Source organism: Nyctereutes procyonoides, unplaced genomic scaffold, assembly GCF_905146905.1.
Source record: "Nyctereutes procyonoides isolate TBG_1078 unplaced genomic scaffold, NYPRO_anot_genome, whole genome shotgun sequence".
Taxonomy (NCBI): Eukaryota; Metazoa; Chordata; class Mammalia; order Carnivora; family Canidae; genus Nyctereutes; species Nyctereutes procyonoides.
In genome coordinates, this window is record NW_026575135.1 from 48,560,888 (window position 1) to 48,581,642 (window position 20,755).

Genomic DNA, 20,755 nt, shown 5'->3' on the forward strand with positions numbered 1-20,755 from the left:
CACCAAGACTTAATACTTAGCTCACATAATTGCAGTTTCAGCCTCTTCCGGGAGTGGAATTTTAAAAGTCAATCTGAAATTTCCTGGTCAGCACTAATGAGGTAATCTGTCTGATAAGACCTCCGCCTTTTCCTAAGGGAAGGTAATTTTGCCTGAAATAATCCAGTCTTTTAACTTCCTAGTCCCATCTTGCTTCTGCCTATAAAAATCTTTCATTTCAAACTCAGTGCTCCCCTCTCTTTGCTAGATGAGATGCTACGCAATTCATGAATTGTTCAGTGAAGCCAATTTTGTTTCTTAACAGCATTTTACAGTATCTCTATATATCTCTACATCTCTCTTTTTTTTCCTCCTCAAAATGCCACTTGCCTTTATATTTATTTTTTACTACTGCTCTAACAAACTGCCACAAACTTAGTGGCTTAAAAAATACAAATTCATACGTGGGGGCAGAAGATATCTACAAAGTCTCTTCCTTCTGCTCAATTTTGCTGTGAACCTAAAACTGCTCTAATGTCCATGTTTTTTGTTTTTTGTTTTTTAAAAAGGCATTAGGTACTAGCATTAAGGGAAACTGGGAGCTCTCTGTGTGATCTTTGCAACTTTTTTTCTTTTTAAAGATTTTATTTATTTATTCATGAGAGACACACACACAGAGAGAGGCAGAGACAGAGGCAGAGGGAGAAGCAGGCTCCATGCAGGGAGCCTGACGTGGTACTCCATCCTGGGTCTCCAGGATCACACCCTGGGCTGAAGGCAGCGCTAAACCGCTGAGCCACCCGGGTTGCCCCTTTGCAACTTTTTTTTTAAGAAGAAGACTTATTTTTAAATAATCTTGTATACTCAACATCAGGCTTGAACTCACAACCCAAGGGATCCCTGGGTGGCGCAGCGGTAAAAAAAAACAACTCACAACCCAAGATTGAGTCTCATGCTCCACCAACTGAGCAAACTAGGCTCCCTTCTTTGCAACTTTTCTGTAAGCCTGAAATTATTCCAAGATATAAAGTTATTTTTCTTTAAAAAAAACCCAAAACAACCATAACTTCAGTACCTTATGGTTCTGTAGGTCAGAAGTCTCATTTGGATCTCACTAGGCTAAAATCAGGGCTCTCAGATCTCTAGGGAGAATCTGTTTCCTTGCTTTTCTTGGCTTTTATTTTTTTTTTTTTTATGATAGTCACACACAGAGAGAGAGAGAGAGAGAGAGAGGCAGAGACACAGGCAGAGGGAGAAGCAGGCTCCATGCACTGGGAGCCCGATGTGGGATTCGATCCTGGGTCTCCAGGATCTGCACTGGGAGCCCGATGTGGGATTCGATCCTGGGTCTCCAGGATCACGCCCCGGACCAAAGGCAGGCGCCAAACCGCTGCGCCACCCAGGGATCCCCTTTTCTTGGCTTTTAGAAGCTGTCCACATACCTTGGTTCATGGCACTGGCACTCCCTTCCTTTTTCAAGACAGCAATGCACATCTAATCACTCCAAAACAAAGATAACTCCCCCTTTCAGATAATAATTGTAAGTAGAGGGTCCCCAGGTTAGCCCCACTCCTGTCTGACTTGGCTGCAAATCAGGGGTGTTCCCACTACCCTCTCCTCAGGTTCAATAATTCCCTATAATGGCTCACAGAACCCATGGAAACACTTAACTCTCTATTACTGGTTTATTGTAAAGGATATTATAATAGATACAAATGATTAGCCAGATAGAGGTACTTAGGGCAAGGTACAGAAGGATCCTAAGTTCAAAAAACCGAGGAATTTGGGCTATATACTACTGTCACAGCTCATGGATACATTCACCGACTCAGAAGCTCATCAAATCTTGTTCCAGTTTTTATAGAGCTTATAATCTCTAGCTTCTCTCCTTCCCAGGAGGTCAGATGTGGGGCTGCCAAGTTCTAACCCTCTAATCATTTGGTCTTTCTGGCATCGGACCCATATGGGCCTATTTAGGGGCCCCACTCTAATTCAACTTAGCATAAGCTCAGGTGTGATGGAAAAAGGGACTTGTGAATAATGAAATACACTCCTTTTACCCCTATTACTGAGGAAATGACAAGGATTTTAGGAGCTCTGTGCCAAGAACTAGGGAAAAGAACAAATATGTATTTATTATATTACAGTGTCACACATATATTTTATTTATATTCCATATCTGGTAACTAAAATACTTGCAGTCATTGCTGGTATTATGAAACGCACGATTTCCTTGTTATTTTAGTGATATTTTATTATCAGTCATATTTCTTGGAACCTTACCTGTGGGATCTCCACAGAGGATTTTTACTTTTGCTTATGCGAGGTGCCTGACTAAAGTGATCAGCTTTTGAATTTTCATCTCAGTGTTTTCTGGTTCACACGGGTTGTATGAAAATTTGCTCCCCTCAATGTGCTCATAAAACTTGTTTAGGAAATCTCAGAGGAGAGTTTTCTTTTTCTCTACTCCATCCTCAATTAAGGCAGAGACAGTCAAGTTTCCTTACCCTTTCCTTTGGTAGGCCAGATTTTTTTCATATTCTCCTGTTGAGGGGGAAGTCTCCAATGTGAAATATGGGGAAGATGCCTGAAGCCCAGAGAAGACAGATGTTTTATCTAACCTAAATGAGGTCACAACGGATGCCCAGATAAAGTCATACTTAGGATATTTAAACTGGACTTAGGCTTATTGACATAATTACACTGTGTTCCCCACAAGGCAGGGATCGTGTCTAATGTGTTCACTGCTATTTCTCCAGCACTTGGCACAGTACATACTAGGTGCTCAATAAATATTTTTATGTTATTTATTTATTTATTTTTAAAGTAAACTTTTTTTTTAAAGATTTTATTTATTTATTCATGAGAATACACAGAGAGGAGAGAGAGAGAGGTAGAGACACAGGCAGAGGGAGAAGCAGGCTCCATGCAGGGAGCCCGACGTGGGACTCAATCCCGGGTCTCCAGGATCACGCCTTGAGCTGCAGGCAGTGCTAAACCGCTGAGCCACCGGGGCTGCCCTCAATAAATATTTTTAAATGTATCAATGAGAAAGAAGCATCCAAGTAGTCCAGGTGAAGGAAAACAATACACATAAAGCAAATGAAGAAACCAATAGCAAAACCTTGTTAAAAGACAACAAATTTGGTTACGCTATGGGCCATTTCTTTTTTCAGCAAGTGTTTTGTTTTTGGTAAGACACTCATTTAGGATTCAGGCAGTGCCGTTCTCTAAAAGGGTGATAGGACACATGCATAATAACTGTGATACTTCTGTCCAATGTACAGTTTGGTTTCTGTCACTGTGAAAGGCTGAAATGAGAGTGTGAGCCTTCATACTTCAGAGTCTTTCTGCTGAGGAGCTTGGGAACTGGAAAAACACTAGATGCTTCTGTAAATCATTATATCCTGTCTTTAGTGGAAAAGAGCAGTCAGGTGTAAATATTTGGCAAAAATGTGGTTGCATTTAGATTGTAATCTGCAAATATTTGGGCTGTTAGTTTGCCAGAGAGGGTGTGGCCCTAATGAGTTTGAGGAGTCTGGCTGGTCAAATGGTAGAAAGATCCAAAAGCCTAAGGCCTTTGGAAGAGGAAGGGTATGCAGAATGGCAAGATCTTCCTACCTGGATTTCTGGATTTCTTTGTCCTACCTGGGTTTTGTGAAGGTCGTAAAGTTTTGTGAAGGTCATAATCTCATCGAATCTCTGAGCACTTTTTAAATTTCCCCCACATGGATATAGGGAGAGGGGAGAAGAGAAAGGGATATCTTTTTTTTTTTTTTTTTTTTTTAAGTAAACCCTACCTCCGTGTGGGGCTTGAACCCATAACCCTGAGATCAAGAGTTTACATGCTCTACCAAATAAGCCAGCCATGCACCATCCCCCGCTTTAATTTTATTTATTTATTTTATTTTATTTATTTTTAAAAGATCTTATTTATTTGACACACACAGAGAGAGAGAGCCCGAGAGTGTAAGCAGGAGCAGGGGGAGCAGCAGGCAGAAGCAGGCTCCCTGTTGATTCCATGACCCTGGGATCATGACTTGAGCCAAAGGCAGATGCTTAACCAACTGACCCACCCAGGCGCCCCCAACCTTCCTTTTTTAAGGCAGAAAAGTTCTGACTGGAAAAAAAATACCTACTTGACTACAGGAATTTAATCAAGAGACCAGAACACTAAAAAAGAGAGAGAGAGAGAGAGAGAGAGAGAGAGAGAGAGAGACCAAAACACTTAGTCTTTTTTCTTTCTTTTCTTTTTCTTTTTCTTTCTCTCTCTTTCTTTCTTTCTTTCTTTCTTTCTTTCTTTCTTTCTTTTTTAAAGATTTTATTTATTTGAGAGAGGAGAGAGCACAAAAGGGGGGGAGTAGGCAAAGGGAGAAGGAGAAGCAGACTCCCCATGATGAGGGAGCCTAATGGGGTCTTGATCCTAGGACCCTGGGATCATGACCTGAGCTGAAGGCAGATGCTTAACCAAACGAGCCATCCAGGCGCCCCCCCCCCCCCAGTCATACAGTGAATTCTGAGTGATCAGGCAAAAATGTGGACTTGGCAAAGATGAGAGTTACTGTTAATTGTTCTAGCTCCCCAAACTGGATGGTACCAGAAGCTGTGTGAGTGAATATGGAAGCTGAAATAAACATTATGTTAGCTTTGGTTCTATTCCAGAAATGTTCTATTCCAGAGATATGTAAGATGAAGCTTTTTCAGGGCAGAGATCATGATTACATCCCCTAACACAGTGCTGGACCCCTAATAGTTGCTCAAGAAATATGTGTTGAATAAATAAATGGCTCAAAGGTTACTTTAGGTTGCTAAGATCAGAACAGTATTTGCCATTATTTTGGATGTTGGCGTGGGATTTGTACACCCTGGAACAGTTTCTTCTTTTTGCAGCTAGTAATATTTTTTTTGTTTATGAAGAACATGCATTCTTGCACGCTGGCACAGTGGTCCCGGGGAAAGTGGCACAGACAGATTCCATTGCATTCCTCAGGAGAGCCAGCAATACCACTGTCTAATGGTGAGTTCCTTCTTTATGAGAAAAATTTAATTTTGTGGAGTTTTTAGTCCTTTCTTTTTTCCCAATATACACGAATACTTCAGGAAAGAGACAATTGGCAGAGTTTGATTGAATTTGATAGCATTTTACTGCTTTGTGGGAATCTACGTAATTATAGCATTGTGTCCTGTGCCATAGTTTCTCCTGCACATAAAACTGTGTATGTTTCCCGTTCTTATCTCTACGCATGTCTTCTTCTATAAGTGGGCAGTGTAAATATGCATCCTAAGTAGAGAGGCGGTATCCTCATATGGATTAGAATTCACAAGGTTCAGGGTTACCTTAAAAATAACACCAAGAGTTTGGGGGTTCTTAGTGGTTGTTGGTTTTCACTTAAAAATATATTTACAAGTATTTAGCAACTTCTGCCAAGAAAGGCTTCCACATCGGGCTCATTGCTAGCAATAAAAACCCAGATGGTGGCAAAACATGTCCAGAGACTTCTTCAGGTCTCTGAGAGCGGCACAGGAGGGAGGAGTGAAAAGAATTGTACACAGCTTATAAAACGCTTTTATGCATACCAGTTCATTTCAGTATCCTCTTTCCTATCTTACCAATGGGGACTCTAAGGTGCATTTAGGTTAAGTACCTGGATCAGAGTCACATGGCTACTAAGTGAAAGGGCTAGAACTCAGATACAGGTTTTCTTATTACAAGTTCCATGTTCTCATTCCAGGTCCGACATTTGTGGGTGTTGAATGTTTTACTTTTTAAGTGATAGGATCAGTGGGGATGGATTATGCCTCTTTGGCTCTTGCTGGCTAGCATGGCTCCAGTTTCTTGTGAACACTGTATTAAAAAAGATAATAGCAGCCTTGAGTGAACAAAAGTTCATCTCTATGCTAGTCCTCAAATAGCCTTGGCTAGATAGGGGATCAGTAAGGGTGAGGAGGACACCTAAATAATCAAAGTTTCCTTACTGAAGGCACAAGAGCAGGACTCCATGTCCTGCTACATCTACAAGAGCTGAATTCAAAGTATTCCTTGGGTGAAGTGGGGGGCAAGGTCCATTTGCATCCTCCAGGAATAGTAAGGGTGTCTATGGTAGAGTGTCTAGAGACAGCTGCTCCCTAAGTTCAGTCTCATCCCGGTGACACTGGTGACCCCGGGGAAGCAGGTTGAAGTCCCCCCCCTCCACCAAAACCCATCCCATCCCTCCAGCCAGCAGCTAGAATGTGTTCTGGGCATGGCAGCAACTAGATATTTCCTCTATAGTGATTTGACTCCTGATTCTACTTCTGAGGGGCTGAAAGCCTCTGCTCAGAGAAGCTGGGTAAGGTATTTATTTTCCTAGACTATAAAAATCATCTTGCAGAGAAATACCTAAAAAAATTTCACCTGAAATAATAATTTTGTTGGCACGCCTCACTTCCAGAGGTAGTCCTGGCAACACACCAGTCACTTCTCATCCTGGCCATACAGCTATGTGAAATGCTGTTGTTGACATTAATGATATATTAAAATGTAACCTCTGCATCTATAGGTGAAACACTTGGAGGCAAAAGGAAGAAAAAAGTGATGTAATTTTGAGGTGTTTTCTTACTTACAGTGATTGCCAAGTGTAGAAATACTATCTGTCACAAGATGTTAGATTTTCAGCCAGATAGTTCTTTGTTGTGGAGAGGGCTGTCCTGTATATCATAGGATGTTTAGCAGTGTCCTGGACCTCTGCCTGCTAGAGCCCAATAGCACCTCCCCCGCTAGATGCCATCAGCACCAATAGCTCATAGAAGTGTCTCTAGACATGGCTATAAAAATTATCCATGGTTAAGAACTACTGTTTTTAATGAAACACCAGGATATTACAAAAAATATCCAATAACTGCCCCTTCCCTCCAAAATACTCATTACAGTGAGTTCTGAGATGGAATCCCCCTAGAAATTTAGACAGAATCACATAGATAACTCTAAATGCTTAGAGCAAGTTGTAAAAAGTCAAGTGAGAATATTATTTCATTGGAGACTGTTGCTGCAATGCCATGAATTCTTACTACACACCTGCCTTAGTTTTACCTCAAGCTGAGGGAGGGAACCTTCAATGGAACTACTCAGAGTACTCTTGTGGTGAGAGAGGCACAGTGGACCTCTGTCTGATTCCTGCCTGGAAAATATAGAGGACAAGAGAAGGGCTGGCAACTGTTTTGGCAAAAGAGCAGAGGAATGCTGAAACCACACTGGGCTTGGCCTGTGCTCCCCAGTCTGTTTGGGCCAGAAGTGCATGAGAGATTCACGCAGACCAGGTGTGGACCCTACAGTGCTACCTCGAGCATAAACAGCACCATGAGAAAGAAGTTCTCCTCCATCCAGACACTTCACACTTTCCATTTATTGGAAAATACATTAATTTACTTTGGACAAAACGCTTTACTGCCACCTGCTGGAAAACTGTCAAAATGAAGATACAAATCTACAACAAGGATGCTGTGAATGGCACTCCCTCAGGTGTGGAGACCCAAGCACAACTAGAAGGCATGGCCCCCAGGGCCACTTGCAAATGGACGGATCAGTGTCAAGAGTGACCTTAGCTCCTAACCGACAAGGTCCTTACAGAGAAAAACAAGTTTCAACAGATAAGAAGTTGGAGGTAGACCTCCAGATTCCAAGGGGCTGAAAGAGGGAGTAAAAGAACTGCCAGAACAGACACTTTTGTACAGATCAAGGGAACTATGGGTGGGAAACCACCAGAGAATGGGGATGGGGTTGGTTTCTGGAGTAACCATACAAGTATTCATGGGTGGCTTTAAACATCTGCTCAAGTGTGAAACCATCACATGAAAGTAAAGAATCCTGATTTACCCCTGTTTCCCTCCCTTTGCCTCTGGGTAGGAAGCTGGGAGAGCACTAGAATGACCAGGCCTGATGCCCCTCTAGGGAGAGCAGTGCAGGAGCTAGCCTCAGATGAAGAGGCAAAAGGTCACTCTTTGTGACTCAAGTACCATAAGACTTTATTTATTTTTATTTTTTTTAAGTAAGCTCTATGCCCAGCATGGGGCTTAAACTCATGATCCCGAGATCAAGAGTCATATGTTCCATTGACTGAGCCAGACAGACGTCCCTCAGATACCCTAGGAATTTTCTGTTCCTGAGGGTGACCATGGAACTCATGAAACCTGCCTTAATCAAATATATAACAGATGTACTCCTGCTGCCCAGGTTTAAAAGGATGGTGAAAGATAAAAATGAAGGGTTTTTGTTTTTTAAAACGATACTCCTGAATCTTGCATGGATTCATATTGGTCACATATCATTCTGGTTACATATTATAAAGCAGGATCTAGAAAAGATATCTTCCAAGGACATGTTCTTGAGTTTTACAGGGGAAAATGGTCATTCAACTGATTTGTTTGTTTTTTGGGAGCCCTTACTTTGTGGGAGTAGGGCTATAAATGCAGAGCAATCTCTGTTCCCTGGGAGCTTAGTCTTAGGTTGCATACTCAGAGTAATGTATCTATTACAGTCAGTTATGTCAACAAGAGCCTGTGTTGCATAGGTAGGACAGGTACAGTAAGGTTTTCATGCTACGGATTTACTCTAAGCTTCACTGGCTTATGATTAAGCTTTAGAAGCAATCATGTTGCCCCTGTTCTTCAAGTATGGAACCACAGGTAAAGCTTCCATTTAAGACGTTTAAAGAAAGATGCCTAGGCTGCATCTTGATTGGGCTGCTATGAAACTGGGCCTGTCTGGTCCTCAGTTTGGCAATATTCAGAAACTTTTATTTCCCTTCACTTAAGCTTAATCAGGCTCTGAGAAATTAGTATGGATAAAACAACTTTATTTTTGAATAAAACACCTTTATAATTCAACCCAGTGAACAGAAGCTGATTTTATAACCCTGATGTGAATTTATTAATTGAGCAAGAGTGTATAGCAAGTTTAACTAGTACTAGTCATGTGCCTTGGACAATTGCTTCTTAGTGGGTTTATTTACTTGAGACCCCTTAAGTGATGGGAAGACTACTTCATGGGTATGGAATCAGAGCCTGGGTCTTTGCAGGTTCTTAAAGGATATCCAGAACTTAGGTTTGCTAGTATAGAGACTCAATAAAGGCAGAGATCTTATTTGCTGAGGAGTATGAGAGGCTAGAACACAGTAAGTATTCAGTGAGTATTTGGTGAGTGAGGGATTGAAATTGAATTAGGTTTTTACCTGTCCTGATAACAGCTATTGGTCCTGGTCATTAGAATCAGTAGCCTCTCTTCTGGACAGAGTGGGGGCCCACACTACATTCTTACTCAGATTCTGCTGGTTCTAGGCTCTTGATGGACCCCACCCTTCTTTTATGACAGCATCAACTGGGCAGGTGACACTGAAGTTACAGGTGATTTTACTCTCTGATGAAATTTGGGAGCTACCCCGGCCTCTGTAACACATTTACAGATCATCTCACAGGGTGACTTTTTCTTTTCTTTTCTTCTTTTTTTTTTTTTTAAAATCTCGTCCCAAGGTCTGTGAGGGTTCTTGTCTGGCATTTTCTTGGTTCTCGGTAGGTGACTCGCACCTCGGGGAGACAGGAGACAACCGAATTGTAGCCATTTATATTTTTACAGACATCCAGAGTTCTTTGTGCAGGTGTGGATCTACCAGGCATCAAGGAGTCCAAAAACAGGAATACCGTGTTCTACTTAGCGGAAGATCTCAAAGCCCTTGACACACTAAAGCAAAGAAGAGATTGGCTGAATATTCACACCTCTGTGAGCGCGTGGGAGCTGCAGGGTCGGTCTGGGTGGCTATGCAAGCTCTCAGGGCGCCTGATTACGCCTTCCAGCTCTGCTTTCAGACTCTGGTTCAGTATAGGAAACTCCCTGCGAGCATGTCGCTCATCGACGCGCATGTTCCCAGACGGTTTCCGCGCTAGAGGCCTGTATGTTCTCTCTGGAGTCAAGGTCTGGTCCTTCGGTGAAGAGGAAGGGTGGGGGCGGGGGCAGGGTCCCCGATCTGACCCCTAACGCTGGGAAGTGGGCACGTGAGTCACCGCTTCGGCCTCCCTGGCGGTTTTCGGTATACCCCGTGCTCCTCACCTGGACAAGGGCACCCGGGTTTTCCTGGGCTTCTGCAGGAGGCCACGGCCGCCTCTGCAGAGACCAGGCGGCCTCGGTCTAACACATGGACACTGTGTCCCTCCTACGTCGCCTCCCGAGTTTTCTCTTCTTTCCAGCCTCCCCGGGCTGAGGACCCCCACACGCCTCCCTCAAGCGCGCGCCGGGCTTCTCGCAGCCTAGCGCAGGGGCCCAGGCTCGGGGCCGGAAAAGCAGACGTGGTTCAGACGCCCACAGACCCCCTGGCTGCGGCCAGGGGCTTCGGGGACCCCCACCAGCCCGCGCGCACGCCCCGCCCCCACCCGCGGCCCGCCCCGCCCCGCCCCCTCCCACGCACGTCACGTCCGGCCCGGCCTCCGCCCGCCCTCCGCCCTCCGCTCTCCTCCCGCTCGCCGTTAGGGAGGGTCTGCGCCTCAGCCGCTGCTTCAGTCGCCGCTCTTGCCCCTTCTTCCGCGTCTTCGCCGCCGCCACCGCCGGGGGCATCCGGGGGTCGCTTACCGGGCTGGCCCCGCGCCGCAGCCGTCGCTTCAGCGTCCCGCCAGTGGCCGTCACAGGAGGAGGCTCGCCGGCCGCGGAGCCACCTGGGGCCTCAGTTCTCTCTCTTTTGCCGTCGCCGCAGGTCCTGGAGAAGCGGCCGGGGAACGGGGCGTCGCGGTTCCAACGGTAGGTGAACGGGCGGGTACCCTTCTCTGCGCATGCGCGGGTCGCCCAGCGCCGCGGCTCCCCCCCCCCCGCCCTGCGCCCCCCAGCGCCTTGTCCCAGCCGTGCGATGCTCAAGGGCGTTGCACGTCGGGGTGCCGGGGTTGGCGGCAGTGCCCTGCGGTGGGCGAGCCCGTAGAGCGGGCCCCCTTCCTGCCTGAGCTTGAGGAGATGAAGCAGTGCCTGCTTCAGCGGGGGTGGGGTGGGGGGGAGGGGGTGTGGCAATCTTCGATTTTTCAGCCGCTGCAATGCGCGTGAGCTGGTGTGCCTTCTTATCTCCTAGCTCCCCCAAAGTCCGAGGCACAGCAGCCCACGCGTTTTCTAGTCTCGCCTGAACACCAGACTGCGCCACCTCCCTGCCCACTTCCTTGATGCTGGTCGGTGAAGTTGATGCAAAAAAAAAAAAAAAAAAAAGTGTGGTTTAATCTAGGCTCAGCTGCGCCCCGTTTAAAGATCACGTGAGATGAGTGGTTGCTGACTTCCTTAAATTGCTCAGAGAATATAGCCAAAATTGGTATATTGGGGACTTGTCTAGAATGCACTCCGAATACGCAGCCCAGAGAGGGGTACAGCCTTAAGTTTCAGTTGGGGCGACTCTTTTCCGAAATAAGGTTATAGGAAATTGAATCGGTTGGCACACTTGAGAAGTGAGAAATTGGTAACCTTTTGTCTGTGATCAATTAAAAATCACTGAATTTTAGGCAGTTGCAGAATTTCATTCGGTTCCTCTTTATGCCATCTAATTGTCGAGAGAAGTACCTCAAGTTGGGCATTTACCTTCCTTTCAGGGAGCTGATCTAAATCTAAAAATAACAGTCGGCACCAAGGTAATGCATACTATGGACGTTAAATAACTGGGATGCACTTTTAGAGAAAGACATTAAATGATAGTTTGAAGTAATGACTCTCTGAGTTAAATGTGAGGCCGTGTGTCTTCAGCTTTCCTTTTTGCAAGTGCAGTAGCCATACTCGTTGGCCTGGGTTTCTCACGGGTACTGTGCATTTACTAATTACTTGTTGAAATTGGATGGTCACTATTTGTCCATTGGGAGCTCCTTTATTAATCTATGCTGTTTTTAAAATTAGGGCAGTATTTTTTCTAGTTTGTGTCACCAATTAGGGATTTTGACACAACTTAAGTCCTTAGAAAGATGTAGAAAGGCATATTAACAGTGTCAGAAGATTTTTCACCGAGTGAAGTAAATGTTACAGTGTGTTTTTTATTAGACTGCCATTGTTTTAGGACAGAAAATGGCTGAAATTGAATGCATTGCGACTTGTCAGTTTTCCCTTACCAGTAAAATGACAGCTATTTTTATTTTCGTTTATGAATAACCACTCATTTTGTGCATGGCTTCTCCTTCATTGTACACTAACATTTGCTATTGGAGGATATAAAAATAGAAGTTACTGTAACTATGCTTGGAAAAAATTGTGGTAAATGCTACTTAACAAAATTTACGATTTCAACCATTTTTAAGTGTACAATTTACGGCATTAAGTACATTTACGGTGTTGTGCAACCATTACCATTATCTATTTACAGAACTTTTTTTATCATCCCAGAGACTCAGTAGACAATAATTACTTATTGCCTCTTACTCTTAGCCCCATAACCTTTATTCTACCTTCTGTCTCTTTAAATTTGCCTATTTTTGGTACCCTAAGTAGGTGGAAGGTGTTTGTCCTTTTGTGTTTGGCTTATTTCATTTAACCATGTTAGATGACCATGGTCATCTATATTATAGCTTGTATCAGAATTTACTTCCTTTTTAAGGCTGAATTCCATTGTATCATATATCACATTTTGTTTATTCATCTATTGATGGACATTTGGATTGTTTTTACCTGTTAAAGAAAATTCAATTGAACAAATTTTAACGATCTTACTGGCTTTATTCAACTATTCATGAGCAGCATCCCATGTAGCAGATCTAAAGGAGCTCTGAGGAGCTGTACAAAATGGAAGGCTTATAGGCAGAAGGAGGCAGGATAAGGAAGTTACTAGCAAAGAGTGGGTTGTTTCAGGCAGGTCACCATACTTTGGACAGCCTGAGTCTCTCAGGCAGATTACTTCACTAGTGCTGACCAGGAAATTCCAGACTGACTGGTTAAGATTACATTCTTTGGGGAAGCAGCTAGGTAGATATAAAGTCTTGGTTTGGCGATGAAGGCTTAGCCTAGGTGACTCTATTTTGGGCCTGTTGTCTGTCTCTTTTTCTTAAAGTAGGCTCCATGCTTAATGTGAGGCTTGAACTCATACCCTGAAGATCAAGAGTCGCATGTTTACTGACAGAGCCAGCAAGGTGCCCATGTTGTCTTCTTTTTTAATGCACGTTTTGACTTTTGTGAATAATGCTGTTATGAATATTGATATACAAGTGTTTGTTTGAGTCCCTATTTTTGACTCTTTTGGGTATGTATCTAGCAGTGGAATTGCTGCATCATATGGTAATTCTCTGTTTAACTTTTTGGGGAACATCCAAAATGTTTTCCAGGGCTGCTGTACCATTTTGCATTCCTATTAGCAAAGCACAAGGGTTCCATTTTCTCCACATCCTCTCTCTCCCAACAGTTGTTACTTTCTTCCTTTTTTTTGGTTGATTTATTTGTTTGGTAATAGCCATCTTAATGGAGTTGAGCTGGCTTTTATTTTCATTTCCTTAAGTCAGAAGGCTACTTTTCATATGTGTGTCTTTGGAGAAATGTCTATTACTGTCCTTTGCTCATTTTTGAATTTTTTTGTTTCTTTGTTATTATTTTTTTTTTAATTTTTATTTATTTATGATAGTCACAGAGAGAGAGAGAGAGAGAGAGGCAGAGACACAAGCAGGCTCCATGCACCGGGAGCCCGACGTGGGATTCGATCCTAGGTCTCCAGGATCGCGCCCTGGGCCAAAGGCAGGCGCCAAACCGCTGCGCCACCCAGGGATCCCTCTTTGTTATTTTTAAAAAAAGATTAATTAAAAATAGGTTCTTAAGGTTATTTTATACATGAATTAAATCTTTTATCTGAAAACTGTTCCAAAAGTGAATGAAATACTGAAATTTAAAAAACAGACCTAGAGGGGCACCTGTGTGGCTCAGTGGTTGAGCATCTACCTTTGGCTCAGGTGGTGATCCTGGGGTTCTGGGATCAAGTCCCACATTGGACTACCTGCATGGAGCCTGCTTTTCCCTCTGCCTGTATCTATGCCTCTCTCTCTCTCTCTCTCTGTCTCTCATGAATAAATAAATTTAAAAAAAAAACAGCTAGAAAATTTCTGTTTTTATACGTTGGATAAACAACAAAGGGACTGATTATATCTGAAAAAGATTTCCAATTGTATTGTAAGTCACTCTTTATTTAGAACCCAAATAGATGTATATCAGTACTAAGAACTTATTTCCATCACTTCAATATTGCAAAGGTACATCCATTAAATAAATGTCCTGTCTTCACCAGTGAGTAACATTAGTGCTCCTAAACTTAACTTTGTTTTTTGAGTGTTTTATTAATGTGGCTGGGGACAAAGGAGGAGATTACTTGGTAGAGAAAAAGGAATTGTAGTATGCATACATGAATTTTTTTTTTTAAGATTTTATTTATTTATTCATGAGAGACCAGAGAGAGAGAGAGGCAGAGACACAGGCAGAGGGAGAATCAGGCTCCATGCAGGGAGTCCAATGCGGGACTTGATCCCGGGTCTCCAGGATTACGCCCCAGGCCGAAGGCGGCGCTAAACCGGGCTGCCCTGCATACATGAACTTGACCTGAATGAGTTCCCCAAGCGAGGCAGTAGGCTAATAGGTGAATAGTTTCAATTGGGGGCCTTAAGGGAGAGCTGACTTTGATTGGAAATGGAAATAAGGAAGGATAATTTGAAATAGAATAGTAATAAAGGCAATTTTGCCTATGAAATCACATGGTACACTGAACACATAGTAGTAGAGTAAGTCATTATCAGATTGATTTATTCATTCACCAGATATTTATCTCCTTCTAAATTCCAGAGTTAACAAGTAGTCCCTTGGTAACAGTTATATAACTTTGTAAATTTACTAGACACTTTCAAATAGTACACTTGAAAAGAGTGAATTTTATGGTATGTAAATTATACTTAATGAAGCCTTTTTTTTTTTTTTTAAACCCACCAGCAGACTTCATGGAGCTTATATTGTTTTGGGGAGAAATAGACATATAACTTGGAAAGGAGTATATAGTAAAACCTATGGTGAATGATTTGGAGCTAAGGAATGATAAACCTTGAGAAAATTTAACAGGCAGAGATCATTAGATTGAATGGATTGGAGAAAGCCCCTCCAAGAATGGTACTTAAGTAAGAGCTGAAGATGAGTAGGGTGAAGTGGGGACAGTGTTTTAGGTAGATAAACCAGAATGCATGAAAGTCTTCAGTTGAGAAAAATGAGGTGCGTTGATAGGATAACTTAATGAAATTTATTGGATTTCTGTTAGAGGGAAATACTCTAATCTTTTCTGTCAGGTTATTACTTAGCTCTAGTGTGTATTTTCTTTTCCTTGTGTATATGATGCATGATAATTCATATCTCTTTGATTTTAAACAACTTTCAGAGGAATGTCAAGTTTATTGTCCTCTTTAGGGAATATAAAAACAAAACATCGAGTTGTTTACTTATTCTTAAAACATTTATTTTTGTTTATCAAGCTGATGTTCATACATTTGGAGAGAAAAAGTTAAAAAAAAATAAATAAAACAACTTAAGGGCGCCTGGGTGGCTCAGTTGGTTAAGCATCTGCCTTCCACTCAGGTAATGATCCCAGGGTCCTGGGAAGGAGCCTACTTCCAGCTCTCTCCTCAGCCGGGAGCCTGCTTCTCACTCTCCCTCTGTCTGCCACTCTCCCTGCTTATGTTCTCTCGTCCTCTCTCTGTCAAATAAATAAAATCTTTAAAAAAGAAAATAGCAGAAACAACTTAAAATTTCTTTTATTGTTGAAGTATAGTTGACATTGTAATGTTAAATTAGTTTCAGGTGTATATTACAGTGACTCAACAGTTCTTTCTATACATTATTCAGTGCTCACCACAATAAGTGTGGTCACCATATGCCACAACATTATTACAGTATTTTTTTAAAATTTAATTTATTTATTTATTCATGACACACACAGAGAGAGGCAGAGACACAGGTACAGGGAGAAGCAAGCTAGCTCCATGCAGGGAGCCTGACATGGGACTTGATCCCAGGACCCCAGGATCACATCCTGGGCTGAAGGTGGTGCTAAACCGCTGAGCCACCCGGGCTGCCCTGTAGTGCTATTTTTAAAAAAGGATCACTCACTGTACAGATACTTAGTGTGAAGGATTAATTTAGCTGATAGTCACTTTGAGTTAATGGAAAATCATGCCATATTAGTGGACCAGTGACGCTGGAGTGCCTGTGGGAAAAGGGAACCTGTTGGGAGGCATCTTCCTCTAGCACATTACAGGCTTACCTTTTAATCAGGAGACAAGCATTACTTTATTATTATTATTTTTGTGTATTTTTTTATTGGAGTTCGATTTGCCAACATATAGCATAACATCCAGTTCTCATCCTGTCAAGTGCCCCCCTCAGTGCCCATCACCCAGTCACCCCATTCCCCCACCCACTTCCCCTTCCACCACCCCTTGTTCGTTTTCCAGAGTTAGGAGTCTCTCATGTTCTGTCACCCTCTCTTGATATTTCCAACTCATTTTCTCTCCTTTCCCCTTTAATCCCTTTCACTATTTTTTATATTCCCCAAATGAATGAGACCATATAATGTTTGTCCTTCTCTGACTGACTGACTTCACTCAGCATTAATATCCTCCAGTTCTATCCATGTTGAAGCAAATGGTGGGTATTTGTCATTTCTAATGGCTGAGTAATATTCCATTGTATACATAGACCACATCTTCTTTATCCATTCATCTTTTCGATGGACACTGAGGCTCCTTCCATAGTTTGGCTACTCGGACATTGCTGCTATAAACATTGGGGTGCAGGTGTCTCGGCTTTTCACTGCATCTGCATCTTTGGGGTAAATCCCCAGCAGTGCAATTGCTGGGTTGTAGGGTAGCTCTATATTTAACTCTTTGAGGAACCTCCACAGTTTTCCAGAGTGGCTGCACCAGTTCACATTCCCACCAACAGTACAAGAGGGTTTCTCTTTCTCCACATCCTCTCCCAACATTTGTTGTTTCCTGTCTTGTTAATTTTCCCCATTCTCACTGATGTGAGGTGGTATCTCATTGTGGTTTTGTTTTGTATTTCCCTGATGGCAAGTGATGCGGAGCATTTTCTCACGTGGTTATTGGTCATGTCTATGTCTTCCTCTGTGAAATTTCTGTTCATGTCTTTTGCCCATTTCATGATTGGATTGTTTCTTTGTTGTTATTTTTATGTTTTTTTAAAGATTTTATTTATTTGTTCACGAGAGACACAGAGAGAGAGAGGCAGAGACACAGGCAGGGAGAAGCAGGCTCCATGCAGGGAGCCCAATGTGGGACTCGATCCCCGGACTCCAGGATCACGCCCTGGGCGGAAGGCAGGTGCTAAACCGCTGAGCCACCCAGGGATCCCTTCTTAAGATTTTTTTAATTTTTATTTATTTATGATAGTCACACAGAGAGAGAGAGGCAGAGACACAGGCAGAGGGAGAAGCAGGCTCCATGCAGGGAGCCCAATGTGGGACTCGATCCCGGGTCTCCAGGATCGCGCCCCAGGCCAAAGGCAGGCGCCAAACCGCTGTGCCACCCAGGGATCCCCCCTTCTTAAGATTTTTAAGTCACTTGGGTTAGAAAGATGTGCAGTAGATTCAGCAGCATATTTTAGCATCACCATTTATAAATTTGAAGTTAGGTAAGTAACTTGAGGCTCATACTACTTTCACTTTTAAAAAATTTATTTAAAAAAATAAAAAATTTATTTTTAAATTTAAATATAAATTTATATTTAAAATTTTATTTTTATTTTTATAAAGATTTTGTTTATTTATTTGAGAGAGAGACAGGGAGATCACACAGAAAGAGAGGGAGAAGCAAACACACTACTGAGAGCCCAGTGTGGGGCTCCATCCCAGAACCCTGAGATCATGACCTGAGCCAAAGGCAGATGCTTAACTGACTGAGCCACCCAGGCATCCCCACTTACACTTTTTAAAAAAGATTTATTCATTTGAGAGAGGAGAGCGAGCAAGACAGCACAGGGTAAAGAGGGGCAGAGGCAGAGGGAGAGGTAGTCTTAAGCAGACTCTGCCGGCATGGAGCCCCACTCAGGCCTGGATCTCATGATCCTGAGATCCTGAGATCACCTGAGCTGAAACAAGAGTCAGTTGCCCAACTGACTGTGCCATCCAGGTGCCCCACTTTCACTTTTTATATATGTAAAAGTGTCTGATTCACAGCATTATTCTAGGTGTGAGAAATAACTTAAAGTGCTTTAGATATTTTCATAACTAATAGTTACTTTCCTTTCATGACTTGATTATCTTCGCTTATTGTTACTGTGGAAAGTAGATATGGCAGCCATTTTTGATGTTTTATTTAGTTTTTAATCATGTAAGGAGATTCCCCTTGTTAATCTTAACTTTGAATAGACAGTATTTATTGAATAAAGTCTTTATTCGATAAATATTTAAAAAACTATGTCAGGCATTGGGTGAGGCGTTTAGTGTTAAAAAGATGAAATGACAGGGTTCCTACCTTCACAGATCCTATCTATGGAGAGACAGACATACTTTTAAATTCTATGGTACTGCTAAAAAGGTAAGGTCCATTAGGAGCAAAGGAGAAGGAGAACTGCTTCAGCAATTAGGCAAGGTTTGACAGGAAATTAGAATTGGACTTGAAGATCAATAGAAGTTTGATGAATAAGATAGGATTTGTCAGAGTGGTGGTTGATGATGGTGTAGAGTTATGGCTTTAAGCACAAAAAACGGTACGTGTAGAGCCTGAGAAGTGTAGATTGTGAATGTCATGTAACTTAGTATTGCTGGAGAGTAGAGGGAGGTCAAAGAGTGGCAGGAAGGGAGATTGTACTGGTGGGTGAAGTACTTGTAGGCCACGCAATGGAATTTAGGGTTAAGTTTGTATACCAGAGGTTCTTAAATATTTCTAAGTGATATAATGACCTGAAGAACTTATTAAACATACAGAGGTTCAAGCCATACTCTCAATGGATACTGGATTGGGGTTGTGGCTTTGTACTTTGTATATTGAGCAAGCCCCTCCCCATCCCCAGACAAGTGAGAGAAATGGTGCTCTAGGTCACTGGTCTCAGAAGTGAGGTTACTGGCACTATTTTTTTTTTTTTTTAAATCTTTTTTTTTTTAAATTTTTATTTATTTATGATAGTCACAGAGAGAGAGAGAGAGAGGCGCAGAGACATAGGCAGAGGGAGAAGCAGGCTCCATGCACCAGGAGCCCGACGTGGGATTTGATCCCGGGTCTCCAGGATCGCGCCCAGGGCCAAAGGCAGGCGCCAAACCGCTGCGCCACCCAGGGATCCCTTTTTTTTTTTTTAAACATAAGTATAGTTGACAATAGTTGTATTAGTTCCAAGTGTACAACTTAGTGGTTTGACATTTATATACATTATGAAATGCTCACTGTAGTAAGTATAGTTACCATCTGTCACCCTACAGAGTTATCACATTATTATTGACTGTATTCCCTATGGTGTACTTTTCATCTCTGTGACTTAATTTATTTTGTAACTGGAATTTTGTACCTCTTTATCTCCAGTTTTTTGCCCATATCCACTCCCCTCCCCAACCCCTGGCAACTACCATTTTATTCTGTTTGCAAATCTGTTTCTGATTGTTTTTTAGATTCCACATACATGTGAAATTGTGTGGTATTTGTCTTTCTTTCTGATTTATTTCACTTAATGTAATATTCTCCAGGTCTATACATGTTGTCGCAAATGGCAAGATCTCTTTTTTGTTTATGGCTGAGTAATATCTCATTGCCTATATACATTAGGTCTTTCTTTCTTTCTTTCTTTTTTTTTTAAGATTTTATTTTATTTATTCTTGAGAGACACACACAGAGGCAGAGACACAGGCAGAGGGGAGAGGGAGAAGCAGGCTCCATGCAGGGAGCCTGATGTGGGACTCGATCCCAGGATTCCAGGATCACGCCTTGGGCCGAAGGCAGGCACTAAACTGCTGAGCCGCCCAGGGATCCCCTATACACATCTTCTTCATTGACTGATGGACATTTAGGTTGTGTCCATGTCTTGGCTACTGTATATAATGCTGCAGTAAGCATTGGGTTGCATGTATCTTTTCAGAATAGTGTTTTCTTTTTCTTTGGGTAAATACTCATGAGTGGAATTACTGGATTGTATGGTATTTCTGTATTTAATTTTTTGAGGAACTTTTTTGAGGAATACTATTTCCCATAGTTGCTGCACCAGTTTATTTGCCTACCAGTAGTGCAGGAGGGTTCCTTTTTGTCTATGTACTTGCCAACCTGTGTTCTTTCTTTTTATACTAGCCATTCTGACAGGTGTTAGGTGATATCTCATTGTATTTTTGATTTACATTTCCCTGATTAGACTGATGTTATGCATCTTTTCATGTCTGTTGGCCGTCAGTATGCCTTTTTTAGAAAAATGTCTGTTTAGGTCCCTTGCTCATTTCTTAATTGGCTTGCTTTTTGATGTCATGAGATGCTCTTGTACTTTGGAAGGACAAGATGATATATTAAAGTGTGCATGTGGGGGTGCCTGGGTGGCTCAGTTGGATAAGCATCTGCCTTCATCTCAGGTCATTATCCCAAGATACTGGGATTGAGCCCGGCATCGGGCTCCCAGCTGAGCTTCTCCCTCTCCCTGCTGCTCCACTTACTTGTTCTCTCTCTCTCTCTCTTTCTCTGTCAAATAAATAAATAAAATCTTAAAAAAAAAATGTGTGTGTGTAGCAGTAGTAGTAAAATTTACAGTTTTTAATTAATTAATTAATTAATTATTTTTTTAACTTTTTAATGATTTTAT

The 20,755-nt window shown here is 42.3% G+C and overlaps 1 protein-coding gene across 7 annotated transcripts in view; it reads left to right on the forward strand.

The window, feature by feature from the left end:
• The window catches only part of FAM13B (family with sequence similarity 13 member B), a 92,072-nt gene that overhangs the window by 2,830 nt on the left and 68,487 nt on the right, over nt 1–20,755 (forward strand). For 2 of the 7 annotated variants that reach the window (XM_055301850.1, XM_055301851.1), the window contains exon 1: nt 10,461–10,738. The exons of 1 other annotated variant lie outside the window; for it this stretch is intronic. The gene's annotated coding sequence lies outside the window, so the exon portion shown is untranslated. Of the gene's footprint in view, nt 1–4,979; nt 4,997–10,459; nt 10,739–11,103; nt 11,152–20,755 lie in introns of those variants that run through there. 4 more of the 7 variants (XM_055301847.1, XM_055301845.1, XM_055301852.1 and 1 more) reach the window with 4 other exon arrangements.